This window comes from Bos indicus x Bos taurus, chromosome 6 (assembly GCF_003369695.1).
Source record: "Bos indicus x Bos taurus breed Angus x Brahman F1 hybrid chromosome 6, Bos_hybrid_MaternalHap_v2.0, whole genome shotgun sequence".
NCBI lineage: Eukaryota > Metazoa > Chordata > Mammalia > Artiodactyla > Bovidae > Bos > Bos indicus x Bos taurus.
The window spans coordinates 111,699,390-111,721,376 of record NC_040081.1 but is presented as its reverse complement, the minus strand read 5'-3'; the positions used below and the strand labels follow the sequence as shown (position 1 = coordinate 111,721,376).

Sequence of the window (21,987 nt, the reverse complement as noted above, 5' to 3'; positions counted from 1 at the left end):
CTCAGTTTCTATACCTGGTAAGTGGCAATAATCAAAGAATCAAAAAAATTTAGGGTCATTTACAGAGTATGTGTTTATTCCACATACGGGAACTATACTAGGTTTCAAAGATGAAAAATGGTTAAGGCTAGGAAGGAGAACGAAAATAGGATGTTTGTTGGAATGATCCCTTGAATGTCCAGGTGGAAGTCAAAGAATTGTTTGCCCTGAATTGAAACTGTCCCCTGAAGCAAGGTCATTTCTTTAAACTATATCTGGCCTGTCTCTTGTTAAAGGTAAAATGAGGTAACATTTGAAAATGTTTTCAATAAACAGAATTACTTTATTCATTCCACACTGGGAAATTATCATTAAAATCAGTGGTTAGAAGATTTATACAACGGATGGGGCATTTGGTGACTGAAAGGAGATTTTCGAGGATCGATGCAAATAGTTATTTCTGGAAATAGCCTGTTGTTTGCTGATTACTGCTAGTTGGCATCTGTTTCATGCTTTTTCCCTTAAAGTAGCTAGAGATTTGTGATGGAATTACCTATGCAAATTGAATACTTCGAAAAAACCCTTTGCAAACCTGTATGTTATATTTATAAACTTTACATTGTACTAAAGTCAGCAAATGTCACAGAATTAAAATCAGTAAATGCAAAAGTGAAGGTTTCCATAGCAACAGTAACTAACCCACATTGCATGTAAAATAGAATGTACATTAGGATTTACATTTAATCGTCTATTAGTAGAGAAAAATACTATACAGAGCAGGTGCAATATGGTGACGTTCAGGTGACCCTAGCAGCTCTTTATCTTTTCAACTTCAGGCTTTAGCTAGTATAGCTCTCTTGTATCTGCCTAATTTTGACTCCTTCAAGGAAAATGAGGTATGGAAAATTAGAGGTGGTGTTAGGGCAGAGGTATGCACCCTAGATTTAAATGTAGCAGAACATCATCCTTGCATAAATTATCAATCAACTCGGTAGGTGTTTCAGAGAAAGAAATAGATCTCGAATACTAAATGTTTATGAAGTTGTTGCAGGAAGCATACTTAAGAATTTCTGTCTCCATAGTCAGTTTACCCAAATGTTCAGTGCCTCTAAAGCACAGTCATGCAAGGTGATTTTGTGGCTTTGAACTGGTTGTGCAAAGGCCCGTTAGGAGGGTGGCAGGACCACAGCAAAGATATGGATCATAGCTCCAGCCCACTGCTTCTGGGCATCTGGCTTCCCTCATTGAACTGCGTAGTCCTCCTATAATGCAACTTTTATCTACCACTAAGGGTTCTCAGTGTTTCAAATTGGAATGAGAGGAGGATGTGAGGTATTTTGGGGACTTGTAGTCATGCATGGATGTGGGAGCAGAACCTTAAAGAAGGCTGAACACCAAAGAATTGATGCTTTTGAAAATTGTGGTGCTGGGGAAGACTCTTGAGAGTCCCTTGGAGAGCAAGGAGCTCAAACAAGTCAATCCTAAAGGAAGTCAATCCTGAATATTCATTGGAAGGATGATGAATCTGAAGCTCCAATACTCTGGCCACCTGGTGTGAAGAGCTGACTCATTGGAAGTGACCCTGTAGCTGGGAAAGATGGAAGGCAAAAGGAGAAGAGAGCTGCAGAGGATGAGATGGTTATGTAGCATCACCAACTCACTGGACGTGAGTTTGAAACTCAGGGAGATAGTGAAGGACAGGGAAGCCTGGCATGCTGCAATTCATGGGGTCACAAAGAGTCAGACAGGACTTAGTAACGGAACAGAACAAAGAGCTCTTTATGTGGATGAGGGCGTGGCTACAGGTGGCTGCTTTCATAAGGAAGCATCACTCTGAAAGCTAGACTCTGCCTTTGACTGTCTTCCCTGGAGATGGCCTGTCCTGAGCTGTGGGCTTTCACGGCAGGATGTCTCCCCTCTCTAAGGCCTCCCTGATCCTTGTGGTGAGTTCTGAGTCACCACCAAGAACACAGGCCTCCCCCGTCTCAGTCTAGATTAGGAGGTGGCTCTAGATGGAGACACTTATTGAACAAAATTTTCTTTTATAAAATTTGAAGAGATATTAGTACTGGCTAAACATCTGATTCTCTCTAAAATGCAGTCAGTTTTCAAAAATAACTTAAAATGAATCATAAGGTTTTCCTCCATATACTTGCACAGTCTTTAGTATTTCTCGGCTTTGGTTTCCAGTTCTTTGATACGGCAGATCTGGAGGAAGGCACGGAGTCTGCTTTTATCAAGTAACCATGGTAATTTCTAAAAATTTCTTTTAAAATCAGTCCATTAATTTTGTAAAGCATAAGGTGTTAAAATGAGATTATTTGGCTAGAAGGTTAGAATTTTGCCACCAGCCTGGAAACCCTGACTTTACTCACAACCCTCTTCCTTGCATAGTGTTAATAGACATTTTTGCTTTCAATGTTCTGGTGTTTTCCCTATCATTTCCAGTGGGTATTTTCAAACGGGTCTGCCTCACTTTCCAGTGAATACCTGTTGGGTATTTTGGGGGCACATTTTCTGGGCCATCAGATGAGTCCTGGCTTTCTTCTGCTTTTCCTTGCCCTGATTTTGAAAACACCAATGTCCTGAGGTTGCCCATGGTCTGTTCTACCTGCTGTGTCTTGGAGTGCATGTCACCTTTTCTTATCACATAAAACTTTTATTATATGCTTATTGAGAAAGCTCTTTCAGACTTTGCCTTGTTAAATCCAACCTCACTCGTGCGTACATAAACGGGAATATAAATGAAATACATTGGTTAGATGTTCCTAAGAGTGTTCATATTCAGAGCCTGGCATTTTGTTCTTTGACTCATAGCTGTCCATGGGTTTCCATGTTGTATCGTCTCTGGGCCATCAGGAACGCTGGTGAGACAGCACACTTCAAAATAACCCGTTTAAAAAAGGCCATTGGTGCTGAGCTCCGAGCAGACTTTCAGTACATTGTTGTTATTGTTTAGTCACTAATCTTGTCTGATTCTTTGCGACCCCATGGACTGCAACATACCAGGCTTCCCTGTCCATCACCATCTCCTGGAGCTTGCTTAAATGCATGTCCATTGAGTCAGTGATGCCATCCAACCTTTGCCGTCTCATCCTTGGTCGCCTCCTTTCTCCTCCTGCCCTTCGTCTTTCTCAGCATCAAGTCTTTTCCAGTGAGTCAGCTCTTCCCATCAAGCGGCCCAAGTATTGGAGCTTCAGCTTCAGCATCAGTCCCAGTGACACAGAGCTCACCTAATTTTGAACTCAGTGTTCAGAAACCTAGCTCACCTTACTGGGTGCACAATCTCCCTGATTCTGATCTTGAACCATTTGATTCTGAGAGGTTCAAAATTGATCCTTTTTGGCTTTCATTTTCTCCCAAGTCATTCACACCCAATCTGAAAATCCTGATGTTTCTGTTTTTGATATTGGCACATGCACAGTGACAGTGATGGCTTGACAGAAATGATAAAATCTTATTCTAAAACACGCACTGAGACTTCAGAGCCCAGGGCCACTGATACTAGAAAAAAGTGAGCACTCTAGAATTAATGGAATTATATACAGAGATAGAAATATTTGGGATTTTACGGCAAGCATTATTTTGCAATCTGCTTTTTCAGCTTAAAATATGTTCTAAACATTTTTTCATTAAATAGGATATAAAATTGGATTTTGAGACCTTCGTATTCTCCAACCTATGTTTTACCATGATACATAACCAAAGTGCTTTTGGTCTTGTTGTTTAATTTTGTGGTGTTTTCCATGGGTTTTTGGTATTGCCCAACTCTGTCTGGTTTATGTGGGGAGTTGGAGATATTTTAAAATGATGCTATCATTGTTTGTAAGACTCAAAAAACATAAAAAACCCAAATGTCTGTGAACTGGTGAATGGATAAATGAAATGTGATATATTCATACAATGGAATATTTTGAAGCCATAAAAAGGAATGGAATCTAATAAATCTAATATATACTGTTGGCAAGGATGAACCTCAAAAATATTATGCTGAATAAGTCTGTCACCAAAGACCATGTATTATATGATTATGTGGGTGGGATGGGGTGGGAACAGGAGTCTCTGCCATGGGCAGAAGGGAAGTAAGCTGGAAACGGTTATGAGGGTGAATGTCCAACTTGGTAAATATACTAAAAATGAAAACATGTGCATTTTTATGGCTTGTCGATTATACCTCAATAAAATCACTTAAAATTACCTTCCTGCCGCCACTGCTGTTTTCCCAGAATATTAAGTTTAAAGACTAAACATAGACTAAAGAATATGATATAAAATAATATTAAACTATCCTTTGATTTGCTTATTTTATTTTTAATTCTTTTTTTAGAAAACTTTTTTAGAACTAAAACAATTTGGTTTCTGTTTATCTTTTTAAGGCATGAGGTGAGGTACTGAAAGCAGAACAAAGACGGGGTTTCGTCACAAGGTCTCCCAGTGAAGAGACTATTGACATCACCAGGGTTAACTGGCTGTCAGATTCTCTTTTCAATCAGCCGTACCCCATTCTGGTCCTCTGCTCTTGCACTTCCCATGTGGAGAAGCCCACCTCTTTTTGAGGCAATTCAACCTATTGTCTGAGGTTCCAAGTGTTGAGAGGAATAGAAAAGATTAAACTGAAGTCTTAGGCGCTTTCAATCATAAGTCATTTTCTAAGCTCTTAGAGACCAAGTTCAGTCTTTCCTAAGACAGTCCTCCGCTCTCCAAATGTTGGGAGTTGAATTAGCCCACACTTCTAGGTGTTTCTCATTGTTGGGCTAAACATCCTCAGAGGCCTGAAGGCACCCTTGGGGCACATGTGCCAGCCTCCTTCACGGCGTTTTTACCAACCTACCTCTTGACTCATCTGACTCTCCCTAAACAGCGAGCAAGCGTCTCGCTGGCCGATTGCCCTCCTTGGCCATTTGTTCCGCTGTTTGTGGAACACTTAGGATGTGGCAAGTTACCCCACAGGTGATCTGGGCGATTTTGGTTCCAGTACGATGGGTCATCTGCTTCCCGTGCTTTGTTTATAGAAGTCATAAACATTTGTGTAGGTCGTGTCATCTTTTGCTGAACAATACTGACAGTAAAGTAACAGAGGCTAGTTTCACAACGGTGATCAGAAGCTGTAAAATCTTTTGCTTTCCTTATACTGATTTCCAGTCTACTTGCAAATGTTCCTCTTGATTGTAACACAATGAGAGGGGTCTGGAGTGCTTATCTGCATCTGTGTGGGTGTGCTCAGTCACTCAGTCGTGTCCAACTCTTTTGTGGCTCCATGGTCTGTAGCCTGCCAGGCTGCTCTGTCTATGGAATTCTCCAAGCAAGAATACTGGAGTGGGTTGCCATTTCCTTCTCCAGGAGGTCTTCCCCACTCAGGGATCAAACCTGTGTCTCTTGTGTCTCCTACATTGGCAGGTGGATTCTTTACCATGATGCCATCTGAGGAGCCCTATCTACATTTACTTGTAACCAACGATGCCATGAATTTACTTAAGAATCTGAGAAAACCATTTGAATTCATTCATTTTTTTCAAAAATATTGGTTAAGTGCTTGCTGTATACTAGACATCTCTTCTCAGTGCATGGGGTGGGGGGGGGGGGGTGAAAGAATCTGCCTGCAATGCAGGAGACCTCGGTTTGACTCCTGGGTCAGGAAGATCCCTGGAGAATGACATGGCAACCCACTCCAGTATTCTTGCTTGGAGAACTCCATGGACAGAGGAGCCTGGTGGGCTGCAGTCCATAGGGTCACAAGAGTCGGACAAGACTGAGCGACTAAACCACCACCAGTGGGGGAAAGAAGCAATGTCCACAGAACAAAGTGCGTTTTGTTTGCTGTTTTATAACTCACAGTTTGGTGGGGAAACCAGATGGCAAGCAAGTAAGCAGATCCATGCATAATACAGTAGTAAGTAGTGATGAGATACTGTGGAGACAACGTGGAGCCCCTGGGGGTAGCTGTGGTGGGTACAGCTAATGTGATCAGTGAAGACCTCTTCTAGAAGACAGCATTTGAGCAGGACCCAGAGAACGTGTAGGAGTGACAGCCTGGTGTGTGGGTTACTTTTTAATGACCGGTTTTCTTCTTTTTAAAAAAACTCACTGACATATAGATGCTTTACAACGTTGTGTTAGTTTCTGCTTTATATAAACGTGAACCAGCTACAAATCTGCCCTCTGTTTTGGATTTCCTTCCCATTTAGGTCACTCAGAGCACTGAGCTCTGTGCTGTACAGCGGGTTCTCATTAGTTATTTATACACACATAGCAGTGTGTATCGGAGAAGGCGATGGCGCCCCACTCCAGTACTCTTGCCTGGAAGATCCCATGGACGGAGGAGCCTGGTGGGCTGCAGTCCATGGGGTCGTGAAGAGTGGAACAGGACTGAGCGACTTAACTTTCATGCATTGGAGAAGGCAGTGGCAACCCACTCCGGTGTTCTTGCCTGGAGAATCCCAGGGACCGGGGAGCCTGGTGGGCTGCCATCTATGGGGTCATACAGAGTCGGACAAGACTGAAGTGACTTAGCAGCAGCAGTAATGTATATATGTCAATCCCCATCTCCCAATTCATCCCCCACTCTTCCCCCTTGGTATCCACATGCTTGTTCTCTATGTCTGTGTCTTTATTTATGCTTTGTAAATAAGGTCGTCTATACCAGTTTTTTCAGATACACTTTAATATATGTTGTTTGTTTTTCTCTTTCTGACTTATTTCACTCTGTATAACGGTCTCTGCTAAGCTGCTTCAGTTGTGTCCGACTCTGTGCGACCCCAGAGACAGCAGCCCACTAGGCTGCCCCGTCCCTGGGATTCTCCAGGCAAGAACACTGGAGTGGGTTGCTATTTCCTTCTCCAATGCATGAAAGTGAAAAGTGAAAGTGAAGTCGCTCAGTCGTGTCCGACTCTTTGCGACCCCATGGACAGCACCCCACCAGGCTCCTCCGTCCATGGGATTTTCCAGGCAAGAGCACTGGAGTGGGGTGCCATTGTCTTCTCCAATAACAGTCTCTACTTCTCTACAAATGACCCAACTTCATTTCTTTTTATGGCTGAGTAATAGTCCATCCTAAAGGAGATCAGTTCTGGGTGTTCATTGGAAGGACTGATGCTAAAGCTGAAACTCCAATACTTTGGCCACCTCATGCGAAGAGTTGACTCATTGGAAAAGACCCTGATGCTGGGAGGCATTGGGGGCAGGAGGAGAAGGGGACAACAGAGGATGAGATGGCTGGATGGCATCACCGACTTGATGGACATGAGTTTGAGTGAACTCCAGGAGTTGGTTATGGACAGGGAGGCCTGGCGTGCTGCGATTCATGGGGTCTCGAAGAGTCGGACATGACTGAGTGACTGAACTGAACTGAATATTCCATTGTACGTATGTACCACATCTTTGTGCATTACACTGTTGATGGACATTTAGTTTGTTTCCAATGACTAGTTTTCTTTAAAAAAAAAAAAAGAAGGAAGCATATGTATATATACGTATGTTTATTATAAATTTAACTGAGAGAAATATTTATAGTTCCGAGTTTATGAATAATAATAAAATATACAATACTCTTTGTCATAGATTCCAGAGAACCAATCGGTTCTCCCAAATGCTTTCACTGTTTTGTGCTGGACTCTTGTATTCATAGCCAAACTATAATCGACAAGAGTGGTTTTGATATGAAAGTTGACTGATACTTTCTTTCACATTAATGGATAAGAAGAAAGTGAAACAACAGAGATGACTATCTGAATTTCTCTTTCCTCAATGGCATGAGTTACTTCTCTTCTGAATAAGAGTGAGTGAAAGTCAATCAGTCATGCCCGACTCTTTGTGACCCCATGGACTATACAGTTCATGGAATTCTCCAGGCCAGAATACTGGAGTGGGTAGCCTTTCCCTTCTCCAGGGGATCTTCCCAACCCAGGGATCGAACCCAGGTCTCCCACACTGCAGGCAGAATCCTTACCAGCTGAACCACCAGGGAAGAGGGGTTTTTAAATTCTGGAAGGATATTTCCTCAAATGTGCTAGTCACAGTGTGATGGCTACCAACAAGAAACGCATGCTTAATCTTCACTGTCAGTGATTTATCGATCACTTTTGTAAGTCTAGACAATCAACAAAGCAAAAAAAAAACCAAGTCCTGATTTATAACACGGACTGATTTCTGTGGTGTAAATACTCCCACCGTGGCCAATTTAAAGTTACCGATGTGCGGTCATTAAACGTGGCATCGGGAAGAGCTGCCCACATGATGGGGGGTATCTATCATATAGGAACAGTAGACATGAATAATCCCAAAAGCTCAGTAACAGCAACATGGAAAGAAATAACTTGGAAGTTGAGAGCATTCAGTACGGTCGTTTTTAATATAACTTATTTAACTGGAAATGAACCACTCTTTCACGAAATTCCTGAAGATGTTACACCAAGATCACTGATCTGTGCTGCCTTCACCCACCGCGTAGTGAAGTGTGTGGATGCTTGAGTGAAGGCTGGGAAAGTGGGGTGTGGGAAGGCCCTCAGTTGGGAAACCCAGGGGGTCAGGGTTGTGGATACAAAGTGGACTCAAGGAGGGAGGTGGGCAGCAGAGGTAGTGTGGCCAGAACAGAAGGCGTCTTTGTGCCTGGTGGAGGAGTCATTTTAAGGGGAGTAGGAGTGAACCATGGATGTGAGAGTTGGACCGTGAAAAAGGTAGAGCACCGAAGACTTGATGCCTTCAAACTGCACTGTTGGAGAAGGCTCTTGAGAGTCCCTTGGACTGCAAGATCCAACCAGTCCATCCTAAAGGAAATCAACCCTGAATACTCACTGGAAGGACTGATGCTGAAGCTGAAGCTCCAATACTTTGGTCACCTGATGCAAAGAACGGACTCATTGGAAAAGACCCTGATGCTGAGAAGGGTTGAAGGTAGGAGATGAGGGCAACAGAGGTTGAGATGGTTCGATGGCATCATGACTCAGTGGACATGAACTTGGGCAAACTCTGGGAGATGGTGAAGGACAGGGAAGCCTGGCGTGCTGCAGTCCATGGGGTCGCAGAATGGGACATGGCTTGGCAACTGAACAAGAAGAAGAAGAAGTAGTGGCCCACTGGGAACCATGCCCTTATGTGTGCCCACCTTCCACTGGCACACACCATCCTTAACATCCTTAAGATGTCAAGCCCCCGACCAACTATGTGATTTTGCAGGAGCTACTCATCTCCCAGGTCACTTTTCTTACCCAAGATTAGAAAGTTGGACTAATGTGACATGCGGGCTTCCTTCTAATTCTGACTATCTCTGAATCTGGTTGTGAGACTTCCAGTCCTTTTCCTATGGTGAATGCGTGATGCCTGTCTGTGTGGAGCCTGGTCTTTCTCAGCATGTCCTTCATACTGATACGGGCATGGTTCATTTTCTCAACACCTTGAATCCACCTCATCTTCTGCATCTCCTACTTTCCTCTGAATGTAGGGGCCTGCCCCAACAGCTGTCTTGTAAGAAATCCAGTGACTTGCTTTTTTCAGCTAAGCCTCTAGGGATGATGGGGGAGCAGCCCACTCATTTCCAGTCTTGTTGCTGGTCAGCATTCCAGCTCACATCAGCTCCTGTCACTGTCTGAATGGACGAGTCCCTAAGACTGAGATGTATGGTTGAGAAAAGGTTGCAGGTAGGGAAACAGACTCAAAGACCTTCCTGAGTGCTGTTCTAGAATCTCCAATTTAATCTTCTAGACCCCTTCTAAATTTGGAACCAAAAAGCTGTGTCTTCTTCAGATTGCTAAGATGGAGGGTGATTGAAGGTATCACTGCAGAAGTGAACGCCTGTGTATCAGTTGTGACAAGCTCCACACTCAAGGGACGAAGTGCTTGGACTGTATCCGTGTGACTTACACTTCCGGCCTCAGTAAGAATGATGTTTTATTAGTAGAAACACTCACAGTGTAGTGGTTAAGATTCAGCCTTCGACCAGACTGTCTGCATTTGGATTTCAGGTCAGCCATCCCATGGTCAGGTTACCCAACAGTCTGTTTCTTCATTTCGAGATGCAAAGTGATAACGATAATGAGCTTCCCAGGTTGTGCTAGTGGTAAAGTGAAAGTGAAAGTGAAGTCCCTCCATCGTGTCTGACTCTGTGACCCTGTAGACTGTAGCCCACCAGGCTCCTCTGTCCATGGGATTCTCCAAGCAGCAATACTGGAGTGGGTTTGCCATTTCCTTCTCCAGGAGATCTTCCCAACCCAGGGATCGAACCCAGGTCTCCCATCTATCACTGCAGGAGACGTAAGAGATGTGGATTCTATCCCTGGGTTGAGAAAATCCCCCTGGAGGAGGGCATGGCAACCTGCTCTAGTATTGTTGCCTGGAGAGTCCCATGGGCAGAGAAGCCTGGTGGGCTATAGTCCCTAAGTCGCAAAAGGTTGGACACTAATGAAGTGACTTAGCATGCATGCACAATGACAATAGCTACCTTATCAGGCCTTTGTTAGAATTAGGAGGATTTTTACTGTTACACAGTGTTCATATAACATGGTAGTTTTATTTTTCTATTTATTTTTCAAAATATTTATTCTTCTGGCCATGTCGGAACTTAGCTGCAGCATGAGGGATCTTTTGTTGTGGCACGCGAGCATGGTTGTCCCAAGGCATGTGGAATCTTAGTTCCCTGTCCAGGGATTGAACCAGAGTCTCCTGCATTGGAAGGTGGATTCTTAACCACTGGATCACCAGGGAAGTCCCCCATGGTAGTTTTAGAAGCCCCATCATACCTAAGATTTCACTTTCTCTTTATAGTTGGGGCTGCTGTGACAAAAATACCACAGAGTGTGTGATTTCAGCAACATATTTATTTTTCCCAGATCTGGAGTCTGGGCAGTCCAGCATCAAGACACTGGCAGGCCTGGGGTCTGATGAGACACATCTTCTGATGAGACACTCTTCCCGACTGTGGTTAGCCACCTTGTTGTGTAGCTTCACACAACTGGTAGAGCAGGCTCTACTTTGGTCTCTTTTTTCCAGTGAGGTGGCGGTGCTGGTTTAGTTGCTAAGTTGTGTCCGACTCTTGTGACCACATGGACGTAACCTGCCAGGCTCCTCTGTCCATGGAATTCTCCAGGCAAGAATACTGGAGTGAGTTGCCATTTCCTTCTCCACAGGATCTTCCCGACCCAGGAACTGAACCCAGGTCTCCTGCATTTCAGGCAGATTCTTTACCAGCTGAGCTACAAGGGAAGCCAGTGAGGACACTAATCCTATTGTGGGAGCTCCGCCCTCTTGACCTAATCACCTTCCCAAAGTCTCTATCTCCAAATACCACCACATTGTGTGGTGAAGATGTCAACACACGGGTTTTGAGGGGATAAGGCATGAAGCCCCCAGCAGCCCTCCTCTCTGAAGAAGCTTGGTCGATATCAGCACCTCCATTTCAGAGGAGTCAGCAGAGCATGATCCACCTCTTCCCAAACTTCAGTCATTTGTGAATTACTTTTTAGGATTTTTGCCATCTGTGTACTGGAATTCTATCTCTGGAGCTGGCTTGCCTGAGATTAATTTCCAGTTAAGATCATATTAATACTTATGAGTGTCTTTGGGGAAGTTCATTAACCTCTCCAGGCCTCAGCTTCCTCACCTAATGAAAGTATAACAATAACAACAACAACAATAACAATATAATGATGGCTATGCCCACGTCATAGTGTGGTTAAGAATTAAATGAAACAATGAGGCACGGAGCACGGTGCCCGATCAGTGGTGGTACCAGTTGTCATCGCCAACATCGGCATCAGCCGTAACATCACCATCCTCTTCTTCATCCTTATTCTTATCACCATCATGACCATCGTCATCCCATGAGAGGAAACAGGGCTTCAGAGAGGTGAAGGGACCAGGCTAAAGACAAGCATGGAGGTGGAAGGTCTTGGGCAGGCAGTGCCCCGTGTGAACAAGAAATGGTTCTGCGTTAGACTCTGCACGCTTATGACAGTGTTGGTCTTCATCCTCCGACAAAGGATGTGTTCCTTCTTAAAAGACTCCTTTGAAACTGTGGCTATGAAACATAGTCCAGTGAAGAAGGCATTGGGCCTAGAGTCCAAGTTCTGTGTTGAATTCTGTCTCCTCATTGACTAACCTTGAGTATGACCTTGAGCAATTCACTTCCCTTTGAAGCTCAGTTTCTTCATCTGCAAATCAGAGTATTAGACTAGACAGCCTCTATGGTCTCTCCAAATGTTGCAGTGATCTTTATTTATTAGATTTAATTGATTTATGTATTTATTTATTTTCAAATGTATTCTTAAGCCTGATAAAATAATACGAAGTAGTGCACAGAATTTTGAAAAGTGAAAGAGAGCTATCGCTTATTACTGCATCCCCTAAAAGTTTCGTGCTGGCCTATTATACCCCAATCCTTGTGTCGTAGTAAAGTGTGCTACTTTATCATCTGTGTTTTCATTAACCTTGCTTCAAGTGTATTTTCCATATTGATGCCGTTTTGTGTATTGATTGTTTTTAAATGGCACTTAGGAAAAAAAATAAAAAATTCTGCACAGTCACCTTCCTTTCTCTGCAGCTCTTATCACCCGGTCCCTGGTAGATATCCTGTTTGGCTAGAACAACAATTATCATACTTCCATGTGGTGATAAGGCCTTTGGAGGAAAATAAAATCGGACTAGTGGTTGGAGAGACCGGGGTGGGGCAGCTGACTTGGGAAGGGTGAATAGGGGAAGTCTCTGAGCAGAGGCCACCTGCAGGAAGCAGGGGCCCAGACCCCGGGGAGATCTGGGGGAAGAATACTCCAGGCGGAGAGCAGCCGGCACAAAGGTGGGGATGAATCTGGAGTGTCGGGGGGCGGGGGCAGTGAGAAGGCCAGTGTGGCTGGAAGCGTGAGTGGAAGATTCCATCCTTCAGCTCTCTGGGATGCATGCCCCGGCCCTTCCCTTTTCCAAACTCAAACTGGATCACCTCCAGTGTGACTGGAGACTGCCACGTGGTGGAATGCTGACGCACGAGTCCTTAGTCAACTGCTTTTTTGGTGTGAGGCTGACTTGGGCCAAAGGGGTAGAGGGGAGTTGGAGGTATTCTTCCTCCATCTGAAGTCTTAGTTTCATAGTTGTCGTTCAGTTGCTTGTGTCCGACTCTTTGCCACCCCATGGACTGCAACACGCGAGGCTTCCCTGTCCTTCACCATCTCCCAGAGTTTGCTCACACTCATGTCCATCAAGTCAGTGATGCCATCCAACCATCTCATCCTCTGTCGTCCCCTTCTCCTCCTGCCTTCAATCTTTCCCAGCATCAGGGTCTTTTCCAATGAGTCAATTCTAAGCGTCAGTCAGCCAAAGTATTGGCGCGTCAGCTTCAGTCCTTCCAATGAATATTCAGGGTTGATTTCCTTTAGAATTGACTGGTTTGATGGGTGAGGAGGACACATTTCCTAGATGGGAACAGCCCTTCTCTTGGAGGCTGCAGTCTCTTCACCACCCTGGGGGCTGGCGGCGGAGACTCCCCGGCCGCATAGCAGGGCGTGTGGAGCTGAGCCCACCTCCAGGCCAGTCCCAGGTCCCTAAACATCAGAATAATCAATGCAGTCGCTGTGCGAAACTCCTGCAACAGGGCTGGCAGCAGCAGTTTCTAAATACTGCTCAGGGTGGCAGGGTGGGAGGCAGTAGGGAAGGCAAAGGGGTCTCAAGATGGCCAAGTGAACTCAAGGTATGGGCCATTTTTATTTTTTTAAGATTTTTTTTTTGATGTGGACTATTTTGAGTCTTTATTGAATTTGTTACAATACTGTTTCTGTTTTGTTTTTTTGGTGTTGGATCTTAGCTCCTTGATCAGCGATTGAACCCACACCCCCTGCACTGGAAGGCAAAGTCTTAACCACTGGACCACAGGGGAGTCCCGTAGGCATGGACCATTTTTAAAGAGATGGTTATGGTTCCTCAGTTTCTGTCTTTGTGGCAGATTTCTTTGTATTCCTTTGTGCTTTGTATCTCCTGAGAGGGGCCTTTAATCCTTTCTGCATAATTACCTACCTTAGTCTTTAGTCCATACATTTTGCTTGAGTCTAACATTTGCTGTATTAGTTTGGCTCCAACATGAGTAGAGGTTTAAGGCATAGTCTTGGATGTGCAGTCAAAGTCCAAGAGACCTGTTATATTTGAAGGAGTGTCCATTCTCATATCTGAGGATGGAATTGGATTTTAATGTGATGAATCACTCCTTGACTTTCTTCTGGGTTTACCAGTTTTGCCCTTAAAACCTGTAACTCGGATCTTTAGAATGAAAACCTAATAAAATTGTAGAATAAGGACTTCCCTAGTGTGGCTAAAATTCTACGCTCTCAATACATGGGGCCCGGGTTCAATCCCTAGTCGGGGAACTAGACCCTGCATGCCACAACTAAGCCTTGGTGCCTCCAAATAAATAAAAACAAGTAATTTTTTAAAATGTAGAATAGAAAAGAGTAGCGTAGATTCATAAAGTGAGACTAACTATTCTAAGAAAAACTTCAAAATTCAGCACCTTCATAAAAAAAAATTTTTTTAACCTCTCTTCCTCTCTCTCACTCCTGTGACAGTCCCCGTGGCTGGTGGGCAGAGGGATGGGAATCTGATCCACTTGCTGGTTCCAGGACCCCCTCTTTGAGCAGCTCTACTGCCTCCCCTGCCCAAGGCTTCCCTTGGGTCCTCTGCATCCAACCAGCCAACAACCATGGGGTGTGCAGATGGTGCGAGGGGTGTGAGAGCCAGGGCTGGGGCGGGACACGTCACTTCTGTTACCCTATTGGGCAGAACACGGTCATGTGACCAGATGTGGTAGGTGATCAGGAAGAATGAAGCTTCTCTGGCCCAAACCGAGACCTCAGGAGGCAGAACAGCTGATCAGGGGGCCAGGGGATCTGCATGGTAATAAGCTGCTGAGCCTGCACTTTCAGAATGCCCTGATGTTTCAGATCCACTGGCTAAGAAAGTAGGGGCTGAAGTTACACAGGCGCAAACATGACATGCTCCCTGGGTCCTTCCTTCTCTCCCTTTGGCACCTTTTCAAAGAGGAGTTAAATTAATAACTTGTTGATGTGTAACTCTTGCCCTTTAAGCGTGTAAGCTCTCAGCGCGCTGAATGTTGGAATCGTTAGTCCGTACATCAATACTCTGAAGGCATCTGTTCACTTAACGAATGAAGCAAAGCCAAGGTTGTTTTTCTTCCCCCACTGCACTGTCCTTGGCCAGCCAGGGCTGGTGCCCTCTGTGACTGGAAGCGTGCATGCTGCCTGGGAAGGGCTGGTGATGAATGGCCCCTCGGCTCAGCTGCCCGTGACCCTGTGTATCCTCTTCCCTTTCCCGGTCCTCTTCCTTTTGCTGGTCACCAATCTCTGCTGGGCTTGGCATCCTTCTGAGTGTTAACACAAAGAACTTCGAGTTTGCTGGACTTGGGGGCGGAGGACTGGGGCATTGTTCCTGTCTCTCCTGTTATCGCTTGCTTTAATAATTCCCATTTCCTTATATTCCCGTGGGAAACGGGAAGCCTTTGGAAAAAAACTCCTGTTGGTGGCAAAGAGTGTGGGCTGCAGATAGCACTGTTTGGAGAGAACTCACCCAGGACCAGAGCTGGAGGCTCTCTGATTCACACAAGATAGGGCTGTTTCTATAGTTACCCTGGAATCCAACTTGTATTCCTAGCTCCAAGTACTTAAAGGAAAAATATAATAATCCAAAGTGGGGAAAATGGAATTTCTCACCAAAAAAAAAAAATGACATGAAGGTTTGCAGGTCCACTTCTGTATATTAAATGTGTGAAGATTGTATAGTCCAGACAGTGGGTCCTCTGTCAAGCCATTTTCAAAGATTGGTAAGAACAGCCAGATAAAGGAACTTTTCACTGAGGACTTGTTAGGTGGCAGTCACCTGACGTCCTTTACTTCTCATAGCGGACATGAGAGTGAGGCTTCAATGTGCCCAGCCTACAGATGAGGAAACTGAGGTCTCAGGAGGTGGGGGAGCTCGATGGAGTCCGTTGCTGTGGTAATTGAACAGGGAGTCAGTTCAGTTCTTTTGTTTTTTTTAATTGGAGAATGATTGTGATAGTTTCTGCTGTACAACAACATGAATCGGCCATATGTATACATCCCCCCCACCCCAACCCCATCCCACCCTGGTCAGCACAGAGCAACAGGCTGAGCTCCCTGTGTACTGTAGCAGCATCCCAGATATAGTTCTCAGGAATGTGTATTCACAGCAGGTGTATGGGTTTAGAAGGATGCACTCTGTCCGGGAAGACAAGAACAGCATTGTAGGCAGAGGGAACAGGTATGTTCAAGGGAGGCGAGGCATTGTGTGGTGAGCCTGGGAAGTGTCTGCTGCTACCATGTGGCAGAAATATCAGGCTTGGGGCTGAAGTCCCATCTGGAAGCCACACAAAGCTGTCTGCTACTTTATAACCTATGAGGAAAAGACTTGAGAGTATTAAAACAGAGGTTCAGCATGATAATACTTGTGATTAGAAGGAGAAAAAGACCCTGATGCTGGGAGGGATTTGGGGCAGGAGGAGAAGGGGACGACAGAGGATGAGATGGCTGGATGGCATCACCGACTTGATAGACATGAGCTTGGGTGAACTCCGGGACTTGGTGATGGACAGGGAGGCCTGGCGTGCTGTGATTCATGGGGTTGCAAAGAGTTGGACACGACTGAGTGACTGAACTGAACTGAACTCAACTGAGTACCCAGAAAGTTAGAAGTGGCGTCATCGGAGCCTGAGCTCGACCTCAGTCCTGAGGGCAGCTGAAGAGTCATCACCCACCCTGAATTCTTTGAACATCTGTGGCTCTGGCTTTCACTGGAGGCCAAGTTTGCCTCACCAAGAACACTTTGAGGTGTCACAGCTAGAGTGGGGAGCTATCGACATCTAATGGGTAGAGACCAGGGAGGCTGCTGAGCATCAGACTATGTCCAAGACAGTGCCCACAACAGAGAATCATCAAGCCCCAAGTATCAGTGGTGCTGAGGATGAGAAACTGCCTCATGTGATTCAGGGTATAGTTGGCGGAGTGTTGACTCACTTCAGTCTCCATGATTCACAGTCTCCACATTTTTTCTCTCTTTTGGTCAACTTAGTGAGTCAGTGCTTGAGTTTCCTTATCTGTAGAAAAAGATAACAGTAAGAATTCAGTTGCAGGACAAGCAATTTTATGAACAGTCCAGCAGTTATTTTTAATATGTATGTTCTTTATAGACTGGTACTCACATAAGGGAGAAACCTCCTTGCCCTAATGAAGGTGATTACATGGGGTGGGTGGTTCTTTTTGGTTAACATGCTTATTACCTTTAAGCTAAAAACTCTTGTTTCAAGACTAATGCCTGCTTTTTTGGGGAAAATTATTTTACACTGATTTTTTTTTATAGCTTCAGTTATGCCATATCCTGGGGTATCCAGTTTTCTCCACTGGCAAGATATGGATCCAAGTGGTAAAGAACACCCGTGTTGCCAAGGTCAATATATTGCTGGATATGAAATAAATTCACCAAGAGTGATTTGGTCTACAGATGTGGGATCACTGCCAATATTGCTTCAGCATTATAAAGCCTCTCACTGGATAGGCTATTCATGAAACCAGTGCCCTTTTCAATGAGCTCATTTTAGAATATTCTGTCAAGGAACCATAGAGCATTTGGATGGAAGGGACCAATGATTTTGTTCAGTCCACGTGTGCTTTTCCAGATGAACAAATGGGATCAGAGACGTTTAGTGATTTGCTTGAGGTCACATAGCTGATGAATGATGACCTTTAGGTCCTGTTTATGAGGATGTAGGTGTTTAAAAACCACTGCACCACACCAGCCATCTGTATTCAGGGATGAATAGGTGTTGTTTCCTTTAGGGTTGAGCAGAGATAGATCATTTTGATTGAGATTTTGCGGTCTCTATGTAATAGATGGGCTTCCCTGGTGGCTCAGCCGGTAAAGAATCTGCTTGCAATGCAGGAGACCCTGGTTCTATTCTGGGTTGGGAAGATGCCCTGGAGACGGGAAAGGCTACCTACTCCAGTATTCTGGCCTGGAGAATTCCATGGACTGTATAGTCCATGGGGTCACAAAGAGATGGACACGACTGAGCGACTTTCACTTTCATCTAATAGATGGGCTTCCTAGGTGCCTGGTAGCTCAGCTAGTAAAGAATCCACCTGCAATGCAGGAGACCCTGGTTTGATTCCTGGGTCAGGAAGATCTGCTGGAGAAGGGATAGGCTACCCATTCCAGTATTCTTGGCCTTCCCTGATGGCTCAGCTGGTAAAGAATCTGCCTACAATGCGGGAGGCATGGGTTTGATTCCTGGGTTGGGAAGATCTCCTGAAGAAGGGAAAGGCTACCCACGCCAGTATTCTGGCCTGGAGAATTCCATGACCCATCTAATAGATATGCTTCCTAGGTGGCGCTAGAGATAAAGAACCTGCCTGCCAATGCAAGAGATGTAAGTGACTCAGGTTCCATCCCTGGATTGGGAGGATGCCCTGGAGGAGGGCATGGCAATGTACTCAGTATTCTTGCCTGGAGAATCTCATGGACAGAGGAACCTGGCAGGCTGCAGTCCATCGTGTTGCACAGAGTCGGGCACGACTAAAGAGACTTAGCATGCATGCACATCCAATAGATATCCTCTGAGCTGTGAGAATCACATATCTGCTCATAGGAGAGGGTTTTCTGTGTAACAGTGGGTCTCCTTGTGCTTAAATGATCAAGGCTCCAAACTTAGTTGAAAAGGCTTTCATGGCCCCCCCCCCACTTTTTTTAAATTAATAAGTCCCATTTGTATTAAAAAAAATTTTTTTTTCACCATGTCACCTGGCATGTGGGATCTTAGTTCCCTGACCAGGAGCTGAACCCATACCCCCTGCATTGGAAACTCTGAGTCTTAACCACTGAGCCACCAAGGAGGTCCCCCTACCCACCACCATTTCTATTTAAATGTTACAGGAAAGAGCAGGGAAAGGAAAGTCCCTGTGGGGATGGTGAAAAATGTTATTTCTTGGGCTCCCCAAACCCATCTCTCTTTCTCAGTGTTTGTCTCAGAAAAAAATCCATAGTTAAGAAGGTCCTTTGTGGCTCAGTTAGGGTTTTGGAGAGTTTCATTCCGTGTGGATTCCCCCATGTTTATAGCACAGCAAGGACCATGTTGCCAGACAGGCCTGGGCCTTTGAATCTTATCTCCATGACTGAGTGGTCTCTCTCAGAGGTTTTCTCACCTGTCTAGTGGGGATAATTAGAGTACTTGTCTCCAAGGTGGAGAGGACTAAATTTTTTTTTTTAATTGCATTAAGCATTTTGCATGCTGCTGCTGCTGCTAAGTCGCTTCAGTCATGTCCTACTCTGTGTGACCCCATAGACAGTGGCCCACCAGGCTCCCCGGTCCCTGGGATTCTCCAGGCAAGAACACTGGAGTGGGTTGCCATTTCCTTCTCCAATGCATGAAAGGGAAAAGTGAAAGTGAAGTCGCTCAGTCGTGTCCGACTCTTCGCGACCCCATGGACTGCAGCCTACCAGGCTCCTCCGTCCATGGGATTTTCCAGGCAAGAGTACTGGAGTGGGGTGCCATCGCCTTCTCCAAAGCATTTTGCATAGTACTTGACAAATGGTAAGAGCTTGATGTACTTGCGTGTGTGCTGTGGCTTCAGTTGTGTCCAACTGTTTGCGACTCCATGGACTGTGACCTGCCAGGCTCCTCTGTCCTTGGGATTGTCCATGCAAGAATTCTAAAGTGGGTGGTCATGCCCTCCTCCAGGAGATCTTCCCTAAGAATCAAACCTGTGTTTCTTACGTCTCCTGCGTTGCCAGGTGGGTTCTTTACCACTAGTGCCACCTGGGAAGCCCAAGAACTGGATACATATTCACTATTGTTATTTTTAATATTGCTATGATTATTGTTATTTTATTATGCAACGTGTCTAACACAAGGCAGGTTTTCAACAAAGGTAACTCGAGTAACTCCTCTGCCACCAAGTCACTATGTGGCCCAGAAACAGGCACCCTCTCCTCTGGACCTCAGTTTCCTATTTTGAATGAAATGAAGACGGCCCCTCCCAGCTCTGCACACTGTCTATACTTAGTCTCTAGAGTCTGTGATTCTGCACGGCTCAAGAATCCAAAGGGACAGTCGTAGGGAAAAGGGATGTGAACGTATTGAGGATGCAAAGAACAGTTCTCACGATGCTGATTTGCTTGTGAAGGCTCACTCCGTAATCAAATCAAAATAATCAGGAGAAGAAAGAAATGAAGCATTGTGGCAGCTTCAATGTTGCCATACTGCTCATGGCTTTCAAAACACGGTTTCATTTCTGGTTAATTGGTTCTGGTACCTGGGTGAGTCACCCACACATACAACCAGTGTAGACAGGGAGAATAGGGTCCTTGCTCTGTGTAGCCCTTACTCCCAGAACCCCATTGATCTCAAATTAACGTGGCAAAATATTTTAAGGGCAAGTCACTTCTCTGAAGCATAGAGTCTGTAGTCAGATCTCCAGGGATCACAGGACACATCTGTGACTTAGTGAGGGGACCAGCCCATCTCTTATTCTTAACTCAGTGTCCTCATCTGTAAAATGGGAAATATTCATGGTTGCGGGGTGTGACAGGACTTTCATAAGATGACACATAGCCTTGTGTCTGACACATTGGAATCTCAAAAAATGCCGTTTTCTTTGTTTAAAAAAATATATAGTAGGTTAGCAAGGCTGTACTGGAGGCCTCTTTAAAAAATTTATGATTTCAAGTTTGAAGGGTTGGTTGATCACAGGGCAATTAGCAAAATCTTTTAATGGATTTTGAAAAAGGAAAAACGTGGGCAATGATACAGAAAGAATTGTCTATTGACGCAGTTTGTAGAATTCAATAAATATTGTATCAGGTCCAGGATGGAAAAAGGATGTTGCCGAAATCACTGTGATGTGATAGTCTAAAAAAATAAACCCAACAATAGGCCAGTGTGCTGGCCAGCAGGAAGCCCCAACAATACCCCCACCTTTTTCCTGTACCTTACCCGGAGTTCCTTCCAGGCCACACAGATAACCGACGGGTGATGAAAAGTCACGGACTGGGTCTGGTGCCAGCAGAGAATGGAAGAGTGAGTGTCAAATTGTTATCTGATCAGAGAACGGACTCAGCAAACACCCTTCCTAGGCTGTGCTTAAGAAAGTCCCTGGTGGGGGAAGTCCTTTCTTCACCTGAGCGATCCCTCTGAGTCACGCTGACCCACTGAGACTCAGCTCCCCCAGAAGAGGACCACCGCCATCCCCGGGGCCCTTTTAGCATCCTGCCCACTGCCCTCGTTGCCCTCGGTGATGTGAACGGTAATTTCTCGCATTTATAGAGAGCACCGAGCTCTCAGCCTGTTGCCTTCCCGCATTCCACTTAGCTCTGGAGGCAGCTCCTTCCTGGCTTTGACTATTCCCTCCGTGGTTCGTGCAGAACTGGGAACCTGGCACGTGACTCATGCCCTCTGTGCCCCAGTTTCCTCGCCTGCAAAGTGGGCGATAATGACAATATCAGTCTCAGTGAGTTGTTGTCAGGATTATGTGAGATAATGCAGGCAGGCTGTTTAGCAGCGTGCCTGGCATCACTTGCCATATTTTCATGATGAAATAAGCAGTAATTGCTATTAATAACAGTCCTGTAAGGGACAGTAGTATCTCCATTTTAGAAGTAAGGAAGTTGAGGCTCATTCTGTCAATGTAAGTATTGAGCAGCATGTCCCATGCACTATTTTAGACTGGGCTGAAGAGAGAGCAGTTGTAAACAAGCATAAAAACTAGACGTGTTAGGTTCTGATAGGTGATTTGAAGAAGACAAAACTGAGGGCAGGAAGAGAGGATGAAGGAGCTGGTGGAGGCCGTCTGTTTGATTAGGTAGGATGAGCAGGGACCTTTGCAGCAGAGACTCCTGTGAGACAGAAGAATGGGCCTTGCCAACATTGTGGGGAAGAGCATCCAGGCAGAGGCAGCAGCCTGTACAAAGGGTCTACAGAGGAAATTTCTTTGTCAGGGGAATGGCAAGGCAGGGGAC

At 45.1% G+C, this 21,987-nt stretch overlaps 1 protein-coding gene across 7 annotated transcripts in view; it reads left to right on the top strand.

Annotated features, from left to right (window-relative positions):
• The window catches only part of LDB2 (LIM domain binding 2), a 454,053-nt gene that overhangs the window by 26,146 nt on the left and 405,920 nt on the right, over window positions 1-21,987 (top strand). The window lies entirely within an intron of this gene.